This window comes from Balaenoptera borealis (assembly GCF_965194805.1).
Source record: "Balaenoptera borealis genome assembly, chromosome: X".
In the NCBI taxonomy this organism is placed as follows: Eukaryota; Metazoa; Chordata; class Mammalia; order Artiodactyla; family Balaenopteridae; genus Balaenoptera; species Balaenoptera borealis.
The window spans coordinates 49,951,736-49,969,669 of NC_138881.1; positions in this window are offsets into that span (position 1 = coordinate 49,951,736).

A 17,934-nucleotide genomic window follows, 5' to 3' on the forward strand; every position below is an offset into this window, starting at 1 on the left:
AAGTAAGTCAGAAAGAGAAAAACAAATACCATATGCTAACACATATATATAGAATCTAAACAAACAAACAAAAATTTGGTCATGAAGAAACTAGGGGCAAGATGGGAATAAAGATGCCGACCTACTAGAGAATGGAATTGTGGACATGGGGAGGGGGAAGGGTAAGTTGTGACGAAGTGAGAGAGTGATAGTGTATATATGGACATATTTACACTACAAAATGTAAAATAGATAGCTAGTGGGAAGCAGTCACATAGCACAGGAGCATCAGCTTGGTGCTTTGTGACCAGGTAGAAGAGTGGGATATGGAGGGTGGGAGGGAGGGAGATGCAAGAGGGAAGAGATATGGGGATATATGTATATTTATAAGTGATTCACTTTGTTATAAAGCAATAACTAACACACCATTGTAAAGCATTTATACTCCTATTAAAAAAATCTACAAACAACAAATGCTGAATAAGGTGTAGAGAAAAGGGAACCCTCTTGCATTGTTGGCGGGAATGTTAATTGATACAGCCACTATGGAGAACAGTATGGAGGTTCCTTAAAAAACTAAAAGTAGAACTACCATACGACCCACCAATCCCACTACTGGGCATATACCCTGAGAAAACCATGACTCAAAAAGGGTCATGTACCACAATGTTCATTGCAGCACTATTTACAGTAGCCAGGTCATGGAAGCAACCTAAGTGTCCATTGACAGATGAACGGATAAAGAAGATGTGGCACATATACAGAATGGAATATTACTCAGCCATAAAAAATGAAATTGAGCTATTTGTAGTGAGGTGGATGGCCCTAGAGTCTGTCATACAGAGTGGAGTACGTCAGAAAGATAAAAACAAATACCGTATGCTAACGCATATATATGGAATCTAAAAAAAAAAAAAAAAGGTACTGATGAACCTAGTTGCAGGGCAGTAATAAAGAGGTAGACATAGAGAATGGACTTGAGGCATGGGGTGGGAGGATGAAGCTGGAGCGTAGTGAGAGTAGCATTGACATATATACACTACCGAATGTAAAATAGTTGGCTGGTGGGAAGCAGCAGCATAACACAGGTAGATGGTCTCGGTGATTTGCGATGACCAGAGGGGTGGGATAAGGAGTATGGGAGGGAGGCTCAAGAGTTAGGGGATGTGGGGACATGTGTATCCATATGGCTGATTCGCTTTGCTGTGCAACAGAAACTAACACAGTATTGTGAAGCAATTATACTCCAATAAAGATCTATTAAAAAAAACGAATACTACTAGAAATAGTTGTCGAATCTTATGAAATACATTGTAGACAGAATTTGTATTGTAAAGAGATTCAGGCAGTTAGACACATTGAGAATTCTCTAGAAATTGTATACTATCCTTGTTACACGGAAGTGACTAGTCTCAGTCATTCATTCACTTAAAAACCTTTTTCTGGGGGAGGAGAGGGTGCAGGCACTATTTTAGTTGATGTATGTAACAGCAAGTAAGACAAACAAGGAGACTACTAGCAGAATTCTAGTGGAATTAAAAGGCTCTTTAGGGACCACTCCCTGAACTTTGTAGACCCAAGCCGCATTCATGGTCAACAACGTGGTGCCCAACGTAAGTGGGGGAGTAAGTAGAATTCCAGATCAGCAGTGTGGTTTATTTGAAAAAACATGAACTGTGCAATCAAGCTGGGTTGAATTCCAGCTTCTCTCTGCACAAGCTGTGTGACCTTGGGTAGGTCATTTTACATCTCTGTGATTCAGGTTTCTCATCTCTAAAATGGTGATGATAAATAATGCCTGCCTCACAGGGTTGTTGTGAGAAATAAATGCAAAAACAAAGATAAAGGATGTAGTTTTACGCCTGGCACATAGGGATGCTCAACCAATGTTAGTTCTCTTTTCCTTCTCCCCTTACCAAATTGTGCTGACTAGAACCTAGCTCTGGTAGATGCATCATTGTTTATACATACAAGGGTACATACATGTGATCACATCATGTCTGGGAAGACCACAGCTGGAAGGACATTGATTGATGTTTAAGGCAAATTACTCAGGGTTTACATTGGCTATTCGTTCCAGTAATGAGAGCATACTTGAAAGCATGCCTACTGGGGCTTCCCTGGTGGCACAGTGGTTAAGAATCTGCCTGCCAATGAAGGGGACACGGGTTTGAGCCCTGGTCTGGGAAGATCCCACGTGCTTTGGAGCAACTGAGCCTGTGCGCCACAACCACTGAGCCTGAGCTCTAGAGCCCGTGAGCCTCAACTACTGAGGCCCACACACCTAGAGCCCATGCTCTGTAACATAGAGAAGCCACCACAATAAGAAGCCCGCACACCACGACGAAGAGTAGCCCCCACTCACCACAACTAGAGAAAGCCCACGTGCAGCAACGAAGACCCAATGCAGCCAAAAATAAATAAACTAATTAAAAAAAAGAGAAAACATGCCTACTGATAGCATGTAGGCCCCTCCATATTTAATAGAGCAACCACCTATTTCTCCCGAATTGTACCCACCTGATTGTACCCACCTGATATCTAGACTAACTACCTGTTTGCTTCTTTCAAAGTCCACATGTGGACTTCTTAGGCCAAATCTGTTACATGAGGAGTAGGTCAACTTTAAACATTGTTGGAATAGGTCAGCTTTAAACACTCTAAACCATTGTTATAGTCTTTACCACCTTGTGGAGAAAATTAGGAAGAACAAACTAAGAGTTTTAGCTTTTATTGACTTTTTCTTAAACTTTCACTCCACCGGAAGGAATTGCTTATGGGAGAAAATCTATGTCCATATAGGCTAAAGCTCATATACAATCTAAACCTTAATACTACCATTTAAGTCAGCAGAGACAAGAGCAGTCTCCTGAGGGAGGAGATGATTTTCAGTGGGGTAAGTAATAAATCCTGCTGCCCAATTTTTATAAACTTGTATGGCAATAATGTGACATCCCCTTTGGGTGAGATAGGCATATGCTTTCTACCTCTCTAGACAGAGAGAATAACAATATGCTGACCTCATCATGATTTTTATTGTTTCAAACTAAGAATACCTCCACAGACAAACTGATGCTGTCATCTAATGGCTGCCAGAAAGAAGTCATCTAAGATCAACTATTCCAAAACCAGTTTACTGAGTTTTAGTAAAAGTCCTCTCACATTTAACTAGCTTAGAGTTAAGAATCTTATGTGGTTGTCATCTTATTTGTTTACCTTCGCTTACATTTTGCAATTAGTTTATCTTGGAGGGTTCACAGGGGTATGACAGTTCTTAATATCTAATATTACATGGAGGCTCTATTGATTATTTTACAGTCGTAATTGGTATTTAGAAACAACAACATAAAATTTTTTGCTGGCTAAAATGAGTGTAGCCATGCATGTGATGTAGAACTTTGGGGTCTTGATCCTTCATTGTCTGTGCACTGGACAGAACACATGAATGTAGAAAACTTGAACCTGTAACAGGTGTCTACCTTTATTTCCCTCTGGCTAGTAGTGGGTGGTTCTTTAATACGAGGATAATTCTGTTTAAGCAGATGCCGATTCCCAGTGGCATAGTCTTATGGTTTCCCTTATCCACTTTCCTAGTCTTCCTGGAAGTAATACAATCTCCTTGAGTTTTAGGCAGATATGAGGCTGTCCAGGTATAGATTCCATTCCCCAGTCTTCCTTGCAAGTCGGTGTGTCCATGTCACTAAATGATCAAACAACTGATATGTACAACTTTTAGATTACATTTTTACAAGGAAGCTGTTTGCCTTTTACTCTCTTTCCTTTGACTCTAAGATGGCGACAACCAGAGCAGCTGCCTTGGACTGAAAGGAAGCTGCTTATTAAGGATAGTAGAGGTACACTGCCAGCCTGAGTCCCTAGATGACCTTGTGGAGCAGAGCTTCCCACCTGTCTTGAACAACCCTCCTATACCTGGACTGTTACATGAGCGAGAAATAAACTTTAGTTTTATCCAGGTTACTGTATTTTGGGGTCTCCTTATTGCAGCAGCTTATCTTATACCTTCTCCAGGTCATTTGACTGATAAATCATATGGAACTTTCAATAGTTCCACAACATTGATTGTGTTCTGGATGCTGGTCACTTTCAGTTCACTATTACTTAATACTTATTAGAAGTTTTCATGTGAGGAGTAAAATTCACAGAGCCCAGCATATGAAGGGTGTGCTGTTAAATGATTCCTCCAGAATCTCCAGATGTCTTTTTGGATTAAGAGAGACCATCAGAGAATTGCACACCTGGGCTGTCTTGATTTGGCTCCTTGGAGAATTGCTCCATGGATCTGAACCTTGGCCTTGTGCCATCAGCCCACACTGAGGAATGCTAGCAAACAACCCTGTGAGCCTCACTGCTGCATGTCCTGGAGGATGTGATTGAGGATGTGGTTTGCTACTCTTTGTGAGGACCCAAGGGAAAAGTTTCTTTCAGACCTTGTACCAGGAATAGTCGTGCTTCTCCTGAGCAACTGGCTTGTTTTGTTTTTGTGGACACTGTAAATTGTGTAACTGTCTGTGTCTTTCAAAGCCACCTCATATCCTTTGGGAACAAGACGGTATAAAATGAAGCTGTTCAGAGTCAAGACCAAAGCTCCCTATATAACTCATTACATTGCTTTTGGAAAAGTCACTTCACTTGGTTTTCCTTTTTTGCTTGTGTTAGAGATAATGAGTTTTTCCTGTGAATAGAATATAATTAATATTTAGAAAGCACTTAGAGTTCCCTCAACGCAAGTCATTATGGAAACTAATATTTAACTTCTATAAATCTCTGCTATTTTGTAATTCCCTCTCTTTTAATGTTCTTCCTGAACCTTGCTTGCTCATTCATTTATTCAGCAAATTTGAGGACATACTGTTGCACCAAACACCTTGGAAGAATACAATTTAGTAAGCCTGGATCCTTGCTCTCAAGTAGCATGGGGAGTTGAGGATGTGTTTTCCATTAAATTCAAGATTTAAATAACAAATAAATAAATGAATAAATATCCTATTTATAAAGTTTTTGTGGTTGCAATGAGGAGAAGGAATAGGGAACAATGGGAGAGAATAATGATAGTTCTAGAGGTGGAGATGGAAGGCACTTCTAAGAAGGCAACATTCAAGTGGAGATCTGGAGAATAAAAAGGCACAACTCTACAAAGAGTGGAGGAAATAGGTCTTAAGACAAAATAAGGTTGGCATGGTAATGGATCTGAATGCAAAGTGGTAAGACAGTAAGCAAGGGAAAAAGGGAGAGTTTGGAGAGAAGGTCAGGGGCCACATCCTTTAGGGCTTTGAAAGCCAGAGCATGGAACCTGGATCTTCTCTTACTGGCCATAGGATCCCCCTCGAAGCACTTTATGGGCCAGAGTGGTGAGGTATGGATGATGTTTTAAGGAGAAATAATTCTGTTTGTTTTTCTAGTGGGAGATAATATCAACATAATAATGGAAATGTTGAGGTGAGGTAAGAACTGGGGGTAAGATAAGGGAGCACAGAGGAGGGGTTCTTTGGGTTTCCTCAGCCTAGGTGTTGAACAAGACTTCCTGAAGTATATGGTGCCTGAGCTGAGTTGCTGAGGAATGAGTAAGAGTTAGTTAATATAATGAGTTGCTGAGGAATGAGTTAGTAGTTAGTTAATATAATGAGTAAGAGTTAGTAATGAGTAAGAATAAGAGGAAGGGAAGGAAGAATGAATTAGACAGTGAACTGCATGACCGAATGTACAGAGGCATGTGACAGCACAGTGTGTATGCTGTTGTTGTATTTAAGCATCAGGTAAAACACAGCAGGAGGGGAGATGAAGCTGGAGAGGAGGCTAAGAATTGGATCATGGAGAACCTTGAGTGCTTGATGCTTTCTTCCCCATTCCATGGCTAGTAGGTGGTAGGAAGCTGGTTTCCATCTAATAATTTTAGGAAGATTACTTGGGAAAATATATTATGCCAATCTCTTTAACAAAAACTTACTTTTTTCCCTCATACTTTCTTTGAAATAAGGGCCCTTGGAGTACCGATGGCCGCCAGCGACTCTTCTGCCACCTGAGCTAAAGCATTTGGGAGAAGGTTAGTCATTCTCACCCTTGCCTGTACCTTGTCAGCTCCTGTCACCCCTGTTTCTTTCCCTAGCTCTTGTCTTCTCTAGACTTCTGCAGGGGGAGTTACTGGTGGGTGCCGATCCCAGTTCCTAACACATCTAGAAGTGCTTAGTAAAATGTTCTACAGATTTGAGATATTGTTATTAATGCTAAAAGCATTAGATTTAGAGTCATGGGCTGGTCCTGGGTCCTCTCCGTAGTAGGTGAGTGATCTTGAGACGCTTACTTAACTTTTTGATGCTGTTTCCTCACATGTATAAAAGGGGAAGTGCCTACCTTCTTGAGTTTTTGTGAGGATTAAATGAAAAATTGAATATATGTAAAGTGCTTATTCACTGCCTGCTTAATAAATTGTAGGTGCTGTTGTTGTTCATGCTAGGAAAATAATAATCAAAAGGGAAAGTAAATTTAAAGTTTTTCTCTGAACATTGAACATGGAAGGCTAGGAGATAGAGAAGCTACTGAAAAAAGATGGGGTAATTGATCTTGGCCAAGTTACTTAACTTATTTCTTCATTTAAACAGTGGGGACTCCAATTTCCCATTTGTGTAATTCATTGAATATTTAAAAGGAATAGATGTGATTATAGATGCAAAATTTCCTTGAAAACTGAGAGTTTTCTTTTTTGTTTTGTTTACAATGTTGGTCTGGATTTTCCAAGAAAAAGACGCCAGATTTTATTAGGGGAAATACTTGTGAGAGAAAACAGGGTGGAACTGGTGAAGATGGCAGACCGAGTAGAACATGATGGAGGTCTGACCTGAGGGAATGAGAGAGGTAGTGATGTTGAGTGGAAGCATCTTAGGTGGCTATGACATCCAAGGGGATGACAGGGGACACAACCTTGAACCAAAGTCACCCACTAGAGGAGTTCTTACACGTCCTATCTTTCAGGGATGGGACACCAAAACTATTCCTGGTGAGCTCAGTAATTGTCTGGGAAGAGCTCGTGGGAGGTGTGGTGTCATCACAAAAAAGTGATAGATTTCAGAGCAGCAGCTGGGGCCATTGGTCAGTTCTGCTCCCTGTAGTTGTACATTCTCATGGTCACCACATTTACCATGATGAAAAATCTATTTTTTTCACAGGAGAATATACTGCTTGTAACTAAAATTATTTATTCTGATTCCCTTTGATATGTAAAAGAACTCTTTCCAGAAATTCCAATGCAGCCATTCTTCCAGTGAAGGTCAACAAATAGTGTGCAGTGCTCTTATAATGAGCTAAAGGAATTTGTGAGCATGGGCTCTGCTTCATCTAAGTGGATCCGTGAAAGAGCTAATGGGGATGGGGCTAGTGTTCTCCCTTAGAGCTGATACCTTTTCTTTCTTGATATAAAACAGAATTTATTAATAATGACCTCTGCATATATTGACTTTTTAAAAAGAAATGAAAAGTACTCTCTCTTTCAACAGTTGTGCTTGTAAAGCATTTCACATTTTACACTTCATATATGTTTTCTTACATGATTGTCACAAAAATCTTGAGGAATGAGAACTCCCATTTTAGAGGGATCGAAGTGAGGGCCCGAAAGGTAAACAATGTGTCCAAAGCACAGGGATCATAAATGGCTAAGTGGGGACTTGAACTCATGTCGTAATATTTCTAGCTTTCGTCACTGCCTCACAGAGTTTGCACGCACCTTTAATTTAATAAAAAAGAAACATTCTGAATCTTCATCATTGCTCCCAGTTTGAATGTCCTCACTTTGTAAATAATGGAAAAAAGCTGGAGAGGCTCCATAGGAGAGCATTAGACATTTTTAAATGGACCCTCAGAGGAGCGTTGAAAGGAGTTGGAGTCACTCACTTTGGAAAAAAGAAAGCTGAGGATTGACTTCATTACTCGCTTTACAGAGGTAAGGGGTTATTATGGGGTAGAGATGGACAAATTGCTCCTCTCTAGAAACATCATGATGTCAGGAAAAAGGGCTTAATGTGGAGGCAGAAGAAATTTCTGAGTTGTCAGGGTAATTAAATAAACCACCAAGACCATGGGGAAAGGCTAGAACAGATATACAGAAAAGAGCAAATACAATTGTCTGGGTGGTTTCCTACCTGCTTACATGGAGGAGGGAAGCAACTGGGGACTTCCTGCCCCCCTCCGTACCATGTGGGAGCTGTAATTCTTTGACCTTAGAGCACAGACTTCTGAATCTGTTTGTTAGCATCATAATGTGATGACTTGAATCATGTGAGAAGCATGACACAGCTCATTTGGCCCGTATGTTGGTAGTACAAAAATCTCACTGTCATTTTGTCTATTCATTCATGCAACAAATATTTAGTGAGTGCCTACTATTTTCCAGGCACTATTCTAGGTGCTAAGGATCTATATAGTGGTGGGTAGACAAGGTCTCTACCTTTACAGATCTTATATCTTAGTGGGTGGAAGCAGACAATTTACAAGTAAATAAATAAATAAATAAACAAATAAATAACAAATCCAGATAGTGCTAAGTGCTGTGGAAACAATCAAACAGTGTCATGTGATAAAGAGACTCAGGCTACTTTGGACTCAGTGGTGCAAGAAATCTCTCTAAAGAGTTCCCATGTAATCTGAGACCTTGGGAAGGAGAAGGACTCAACCTTGCAAAGATTTAGAGGAAGAGCATTCCAGGCAGATATAACATCAGTGTAAGGTAATGTTCAGGCTGAGCCTTGAAGCTAGAGATACAGTGGAGAGAGCACAGCAGGGAGAGGGATAACCAATTGTGAAGATATTTTGACTAAGGTTTGTGAAGCACTTTCTAGGAATGGTGACTGGTGCTATTTGGCTGGAGGTAGAGCTGGTGTAGATCCATGGTTCTCAAACTTGAATGTGCTTCAGAATCACCAGGAGGCCTTGTTAACCCAGATTGCTGGACCCCACCCCCAGAGCTTCTGATTCAGTTGGTCTGCTTTGAAGCTTGAACATTTCTTATGAGTCCCCAGGCAATGCTGATGCTGCTGGTCCAGGGACTATGCTTTAAGAACGACTGGTAAGATTACCATTTTGCATAAAATTAATTTACTGATGTTAATAAGAGAAACTAACATTTGTTAAGCCTTCACTATAGTCATGTACTGCATAGACTCTTATGGAATGCATATAACAGCCCCATGAAATAGCAGTTATGACTACCCCATTTTACAGTTGTGAAGATAAGCACAGAGAGATCAAATAATATATTGACACTCATAAGGCTTCTTCACAAGGGAAGAAGGTGGCAGCACTGGGAGTGAACCATGACCTTGGAATTCCAGAGCTCTTCACCACCATACTATAATTCACCTACAAAACCCATTGAGGTGGAAAGGCAGCAGCTGTCTGGGTAGTTTAATCAATATGGAATGAAAGAGTCATAAAAGAAAAATGCAGCAAGGGTGTATTGGATCCAGTTGGTTCCCTACTCAGCAGGCCTTCCCTTTTGCTCTTTCCTAAGAGAATCCTGATTTTATTCAGATACCACCTTCCCAGCTCTGGGGGTAAAACTTATTATTCTGAGTCTAGGTCTGTCAGCACATGGCATTTTCCTGGCAACTGTTACTGGTTCTAGGTAGAATGTGTGTCCTAAATTGGTCACATCAGACTAAATGGAAGCCTTATAGAGTCATCCCTCAGTATCTTTGGGGGATGGGTTCCAGGACTGCCACAGATACCCAAATCCAGATATGCTCAAATCCCTTATATAAAATGGTGCAGTATTTTTGTATAATCTACCCATATCCTCCTATATACTTTAAATCATCTCTAGTTACTTATAATACTTAATACAATGTAAATGTTCTGTAAATAGTTTTAAATACAATTATAAATGCTATGTAAATAGTTGCTGGCAAATTCAAGTTTTGCTTTTTGGAACTTTCTGGAATTTTTTCCCCCAAATATTTTCAATCCACGGTAGGTCGAATCCAAGAATGTGGGACCTGGGGATATGGAGTGTTGACTGTATTCCATGGTTGGAAAAGCATCTTTCTCCTTCTCTTTCTGGTTGTTCCTGGTAGTCATTTTCAACCATGCAAACAGCCTCTGCACAAAGCTGATACACTGAGGCTGCAGAGTGGAGAGATAGAAGAAAGCTCTTGATGACACAGACCTGTCATTGAACCAGGAAACCCAGAAGCTTTCTTGACTTCTGGACTTTGTTAATGTGAAATAACCAATTTCCTTGTCACTTGAGTGAGTTTGAATGAGGGTAACAGGCAGCTGAGAGCTTTGTAACTGATAGGATGGGCACTACAACATGAAGGAGAATGTTTGTAATATGTAAACTTTAACATAAAAATGAGAAGTAAATAGTCTAAGTTTGTAGGATGTTGGGGGACATAATGGCAGTTGTTTAATCTGGGATGCTGTCTGGAAGGGGGGAGGTATGAGGAGAGAGAGGGGGAAGAGTGAAATTGTGGAGATTTCTCTGTAATGACCCTGGTCCCTCACACCCTCCAGAATGCTCTCAGTAAATTCGGATGTCTTTAAAGTAACAGTGGTCTCAACACATCTCATTACTTTCTCTCTTCAAGCTCTTTTATCTTCTTCTCTGTGTTCCTCCTCAAAATGAGTGTGTAACTCATACTTTAGGAGTCTAGGTGATATGGCCAAAAACCTTTGGGCCAAAGCAGTTTGGTGAAGAAGAATTGGACAGCACAATGATGTGGTGGAAATGATGATTTGATAAAAAATTACATTTTACAATCATTGCTTTTTTTCAAATAAGTCTAATATTAATGCATCTTGAAGGCGATTTTGTACTTTCTGTGCCTCCCTGTTTGTGACACGGAAAAGCTGAAATAAACCATAAGTCTGATACTAAGTGATTCACTGGAAAAATTAAGTAACCAGTAATAGAGGATTAGCTGGAAGAACTTAAAAGGCAAAAATAGGAGATTAATTGAAATAAATTAAATAGCCTTTACACTGTCACAAAAGTAAAATCATAGCCAAGTAAGAGGGTAAGCATAATTGAATTAGATTATAAAAATTTTAAGAGGGAAAAATGAATTTCCAAACTCATAAAATTCCAAATTCCAGATCCTCTTCTTTTTTACTGTTATTTATTAATTTTTTTAAAATGATTAAATTCTTACTGATATTTATTTTTTTCAAGCCAGTTGTTTTTTTTTTTTTTTTTTTGACTGCACCACATGGCTTGTGGGATCTTAGTTCCCAGACCAGGGATTGAACCCGGGCCCTTGGAAGTGAAAGCATGGAGTACTAACCACTGGACCACCAGGGAATTCTCCTGCTATTTAGTTTTAATCATATTACAGAAAGATCAGAAAAACAACTAAAAAATAGCATAATCTCACGTCCCACTTGCTTGGAAATAAACACTGCCTTCTAGATTTTGAATGCAGAGATAATTTATTTGTTTCTACATGGATATTGTTGACTGAAAAAAATGCACAACCTAAAAGTTGAGAAATATGTTTTTTTAAAATTAATAGACTTTTACTTTTTTTTAAAGTATTTGTTATTTATTTATTTATTTATTTATTTATTTATGGCTGTGTTGGGTCTTCGTTTCTGTGCGAGGGCTTTCTCTAGTTGTGGCAAGCGGGGACCACTCTTCATCACGGTGCACGGGCCTCTCACTATCGCGGCCTCTCCTTGCAGAGCACAGGCTCCAGACGCGCAGGCTCAGTAATTGTGGCTCATGGGCCCAGCTGCTCCGCAGCACGTGGGATCTTCCCAGACCAGGGCTCGAACCCGTGTCCCCTGAATTGGCAGGCAGACTCTCAACCACTGCACCACCAGGGAAGCCCGAGAAATATGTTTTATTTGGAGAACTTATGAGGACTTAAGCCTGGGAGACATCCTCTCAGATAGCTCTGAGGAACTGTCCTGAGGAAGTAAGGGAGGAGCCAGGATATATAGCAGTCCTTGCAAAAAAGTCCGGGTAGTCTGAATATCAAAAGATTACTGTCAATTAAAGAAAACCAGACATTTCAAGTTAGTGAATTTAGTGCTTTTCATTGTATGAGAAGATGCAAGAGTCTGGGCTTATTGAAATTATTCCTTTGATATGTGCCTTAACTATTTAGGGCCAGTATCCTCTTTTTCTCCATCCTGAATCCCCTCAGGGTGTACTGTCGGGGTGCTGCTGCAGTGGCTGATGGTTTGGTAGCTGCAACATCCCTTGTTTTCTGATATGGCAGGAGACATTCTTTGTCCACATTATAATGTACATGTTAATATGTTAGTATTTTTCTAAGTAACATACATGTACACGTTGGTATTTTTCTACAAAAAAGATTTGAACTATTTTTGGAATAAAACAAAATGTAACTCAGACAATAATTTTTTAAATGTTCCATCCCATGGGCCATTAAAGTGATTCCAAAATATGTCTCTTAAAATCATGGAAGGAAAGGAGTAATAGTTGAAAATGAAATAGAAATATATAGAGCAGGAAAGTATTTTTGAAACTGTGAAGTATTTAGAAAAACAGATAAATATGTTTAAAGACATGTAAAATGTTTGCCAAACTGCCCTATTGTGCATTTAAATTAACAATACCTGGAAAAATCAGTGATTGGGGGTACTTACTTTTGATCCTGACTGTAATTAATCTTTTGTGTTGATCATCTTTTTTTATCACCCCGTAGGTAGGGATAATTGTTAGGGTGAACCAGAAGTGATGTGGCATTCAACCAGGAAGTGCTAGGTTGACTAACTTGTCCTCCTTTACATAGGACTGTCTGATTTTAAAACTAGAAGTCCTGTAGCAAACGAGGAACCCCCTCCAGCCCTGGGCAACCTCCTTCAGTCCTGGGCAAACCAGGACAGTTGGCCATCTACAGCTCTTTCCTCCAAACGCAGGGGGAGTAATATAACCCTCTTCCCTAGAAGAGTAAAGGGGTTTTGAAGAACTGTCTGTGGGCCTAAAAGGTAAAACATACTTGCTCTGTCTCTTGCATTTGCAACGGTTAATGTATCAGTGAACAGGAAAAAGAAATAATTAAGACTACAGACTAATTTAAATGTTGAACTTTGGGTGACTCAAAGTAGGGCAACAAAGGCCCAGCCTTTTGATCTTGCCATACTGCCCTGTTCTCCCTTTTCTACTCCTTCTGAGCCCATTTACCCACTTGGGGATTTGGAGATTTCCTGAGCTACTCTGAGTCAAGGAGCTCAGAAATCAACTAGAAGTAGATAAGGACGATTTGCTGGAGAGGAAAACAGTATAAGACCTCCAAAGGAAGTGAGACATGGGAAAAGGAGAGATAAGATGATAAGATCAGTAGAGTGGGTGATGTCTCCACTAGCTGCTGTAAATGAGAAATTTCATAATACAGTTAAGAACACATATTACTGTTCAAAAAAGCCAGAACACAAGCAAAAGGAAAAGAGTTAAGAAAATTTTCCAAATAAAAATTGGAAAGGACAAACAAAACAAAAACAAAGAAGCACGAAACTCATCCTTATAGTTCAACGTGGTTATTCTCTGCCAAGGAAGAGGAACACCAGAAGAAGCATGAAAAGCAACTGGAAGAATGAGAGTAGGCTTAACAATCACACACAGTGGATTCTATTGTATTTTGGACTTGGTGAGGGTGTTCGTGACTTTCTTAGGTTGGAAGAGATGGTCAAGTATTGGCCATCAGCTGGAGGAGAACAGACTTAAGGATGATTTATTTTGTTAAACAATTGATGCTTCATTGTATTTAAGGAGGAAATTGATGTAAAGAAAAAAGTGACCTAGTAATGATTTTATCAAATTAATAATACCAAAATGTGTTCTAAAAATATCTTGACAAGTTTATCTGGTCTCAGTTATTTCTTCCTTATCTATCTATCTATCTATCATCTATCTATGTCTCTATCACTTAGTTTGTTTTATTTGTTTTGTCTTGTTTAGGATTTGGTTTTCAAATGGACACAGGACTTCTGCTTCTAGTTAAGGTGGAATAAAAGGAACTGGATTTATCCGCCTGTGTAAAATAACCCTCTAAAACTAAACAAACGCTATGAAACAATGGTTTGAAGATACCGGACATCAGGCCATGAAGTATCTTTGATCCTTAAGTGATGAGTTAAATGGGGTGAGTGTTATCAATGTCCCAGTTTACTGTCTGGAGAAATTTCCTAGCCATGGTTCAGGATGGATTGATATAGAGGAGCCCAGAAAATGCCATGGCAGAATTACTGAATTATTAGGAAGAAAAAAGAGTCTAAACTTCAAATAATTGCAGACAGGAGACAGAGACTTTTCTGCAAGACCCCTGTCAGCTCTCCTGTAAAGAGGTAAGCTCTCTGGAAGTATACTAGCATGGAGCAAAGAGGAGGTCAACAGATAAAAAGACATAGGACTCAACAGGAGGGGAGGAGCAATACCACGGTAGCTAGGGCTTCATCAATTTTCTGGTAAGGAAGATTTGTTGTTAATATCAGAACCACAGTGTGGCTTGGCTGGTAAATTATTTGCAACTTGTTTTGTGGTATTTATGCTTAAGGACATAATGAAATGTACACAGTTTATTTTACAGGGTGAGGCTCCTTTCTCTTGAGTTCCTCTTTTGTTTTTAGAAGTCCTTCATCAACCTGTAAGGAAGGGGACTGAACTGAGTGTGACCCAGCATTTGTAGTCCCTTAACCTGGTTCCGTGAATATATGTTGCCATTTCCAGGAAAGGAGCCTGAGGAGGACTCATACTTGTTTAAGTTGATTATAGCTTGACCTTCACATTTTTAGTGATAAGAATTAAGGAAGCAAAAGTGAGGTGAAAGGGAAAATGTTAAAAAAAAAAAAAGACAAAATGAAATCCATGGACAGACTTCTGTTTGTGTGTGTGTGTGTGTGTGTGTGTGTGTGTGTGTGTGTGTGTGTATGTGTATTCTTTCCTAAAATGAGGTGGGATTTTCTGGAAGATTTTATATCAGAGATTTCCTAGTACCTTACATTGATTTTATACTCTTATATATAATCACAATATGATATATATATAATCCTATAAGGTTAATCTTTTAATCGTTATATTATTTTTAAGTAAGGAACTTGAATTATTCAAATTAATTAATTATTTAATGTTTTTTGAACTTCTGTGCACACATTGTAGAGATGGGAAAAGGTGAGCTCCTCCTCTGAGGGCTCTTATGGTCTGGGAGTGTGGAGTTGGGGTGGCAGAATGGCAGGTGGAGACAGAGTTGAGGGAGGCCAACAGACAGGCACACACAAACCAGATGGAATGTGGTACCTAGAGATAGAATTGTTCTTCAGAGGTTCCATGAATAAGACAGCATTTTCTGACTTGTAGGATGCAAAGAAGACCTTATATGGATTTATACTCAACTGAAAAAACGTACCCACAAATCACGTGGCGACCCTCAGGCATGTGAGCTTCCCTGCACGTAAAATGTTTTCTGTGGCTTCAATTTAAAAACAAAGTTAAGCATCGAGGTTTAGGACAGGCCTTTTCTGGAATGTCACTATTATACCTCAACATAAATAGCTGGGAATATCATAAAATTATTTTGGTGTCTTATGTGTGATGTTAGTGATTAGGCTTGAGTAAAAAGTCACGTTCCTGGAGTTGGTATGTCAGGCCAACACCCCAAATTCCCATCAAGTTTGGTCCTGTGGCGGTAGAAGTTTGCTTTCGAGTTTGGATTGAGTCACTGTCATGATGACTGTCCATCCAAGAACTGTGACATTTTTTTGGGCCCCAAAATCAGAAGCGAGTGTGAACTGGTATTTGTGAGATTTTCCAACTAGAAAGAGTGACTGAGCTGGGTCAATAGAGAGGGGAGGGGATTTGGACTAGAGATGGCACACGGTGGAATGGCAGACATCACACTGAGCTGCGTTCTGAAAATGGAACAGCAGCCCTCGAATAAGGGTCAGAGGAGGGTTAATGGTAGGTTTTGTTAGAGAAGATTATTTAAAAAGTCATAAAAGTCAAAAGGCAGCCTTACAGAAAGCATCAGCTTTATGATTAAGGTATCAAGCTACTAATTATTCAGGGGAAGGTTGTCTGTTTGTCCAGACTTACATGTTAGAGGCAGCACTGTGAGTCATGGAGGATTTGGTTGTTCCAACCAGAAAAACCAGAATAGGTTTTAAGGGCAGAATCCCTTAGGACTAGCAGAGACCCTACTAAAATAACTTAAACATGCAAGAGTTTATTTTCTTACATGAATGGAGTCAGGGACTAGGTTGTCCAGTACTGGTATGGCAGTCCTACAAAGTCCTCAGAGGCTTGGATTCCTTCTGGCTTACAGCATTTCCATTCCTAGGGTGTGACTGTCATATTAATAGTCCAAGATGGTGGCTGCCTTCATATAGCTATATTATTGTGCCCATTATCAACATTAAAGGAACAGGCCCCCCGCCTCTGTCTGTGAGTTTTTTGTTTTTGTTTTTTGTTGGTCATCATTTTGTTGGTCAAAATGTTCTCTAACCCCACCAAGTAGTTTGTAAGAATTAATAGCTATTAACAAGGAAACGTGTAGGAAACAACTTCCTTAAAATAAATAATGAAACTCTGGTGGAAATGTTGGTTTGTATGATTTACTCTTTAAAGACCACTGTACCAGAGGTAGAACCACCTAGTATTTCTCCCTAATTTTACAGGGAAGGAAACCAAGGTATAGAGCAGGGCCATATAGCTAGCTGGTCTTTTGGGGGTAGTTTGCTTAGGTGCCACAAGTTGGAACATGCCACTGTAGACACAGTATAGGTTTAGAGACAATTCAGTGGTCAGTGAAGTACGGTACATAAGAGTGCCCACCATCTGTATGACTTCGAGGGAGTTACTTTTTAAAGCCCCTATTTCCTCATCTTAAAGTGGGGGTGATAATAGTACTTACCCTTAAATGGTTGTTATGAAGACCAGAGGGGTTATATTACAAATCGCTAAGACAGTGAGTAGCACATATTAAGTGGCATGTAAATGATTGTTTAAAAAAGAAAATAAACTTTTATTAGAAGAGAAAATGACCCCTGGGTCTGTAAGATTGGGATTTTCTTATTCTACCCTTTTTTTGTCAATAATATAATAATAATACAATATAATAACATTTTATGGGGCCTGAGTACTTTATAGCATATCAAATAATTTTATGTGCATTATGTAATTTGGCCTGCACAGAATCCTGTGAGCTGGGTCCTATTAGGTCCTTTTTAAGCTAAAGATGCTAAGGGTCTGAGAAGCAAAGTGATTTGTTTAATCTCAAACATCTAGTAAGTGACAAAGCCTAATGCACTTTCCTACTAGTATTATTATTGTTATAATTTTTATAGCACTTACCATGTGCCAAACAGTGTACTGCAGTTTTTTAAAAATGTTAGCTCTAATCCTCTTAGCAAGCCTAAAAGGTATTATCCCCATTTTATAGGTGGCAAAAGTGAGGCCCAGAGGGGTTAAATAACTTGCCTCAAGTCCCACAACTAATTAATGGAATTATCAGAAGTCAAAACAAGGTCTGCTTGAGACCAAAGCCCTTGTCTTTTTTTGCTCTAACACACTAACTCTTATTACTATCTTCCAGAAGAAAGGATGGATTGTTGCTTCCTTGGCTGTGAGGGCTTTGATAAGGATTGTGTCTTTCCATTTTTATATTCCTTGATCACAGTGCCTGGCACCAAGCCCAGTGTCTGGCATGATGAATATGAACTGATCTAAATGGAACTGGTACCTTGTTGGCCATCTCTCTTCCCTCTAGTGAGGTAAGAAGATAAGTAGCTAGAAACCTGGCTGCTGGCTCAGCTGCAGCTTAGTACCAGGTCTCTATTGAACGTCATTTCTAAAGTTGTTTAGTTTCTTCTCCATCACCGGATGTCATCAGATATCACTGCCTTTGCATTTTTTGGCTCTTCATTGGGAAACTGCTCAATGCTATGATTTCGCTCTTCCATAGTAGAACAAGGGCTCAGTAATGCAAT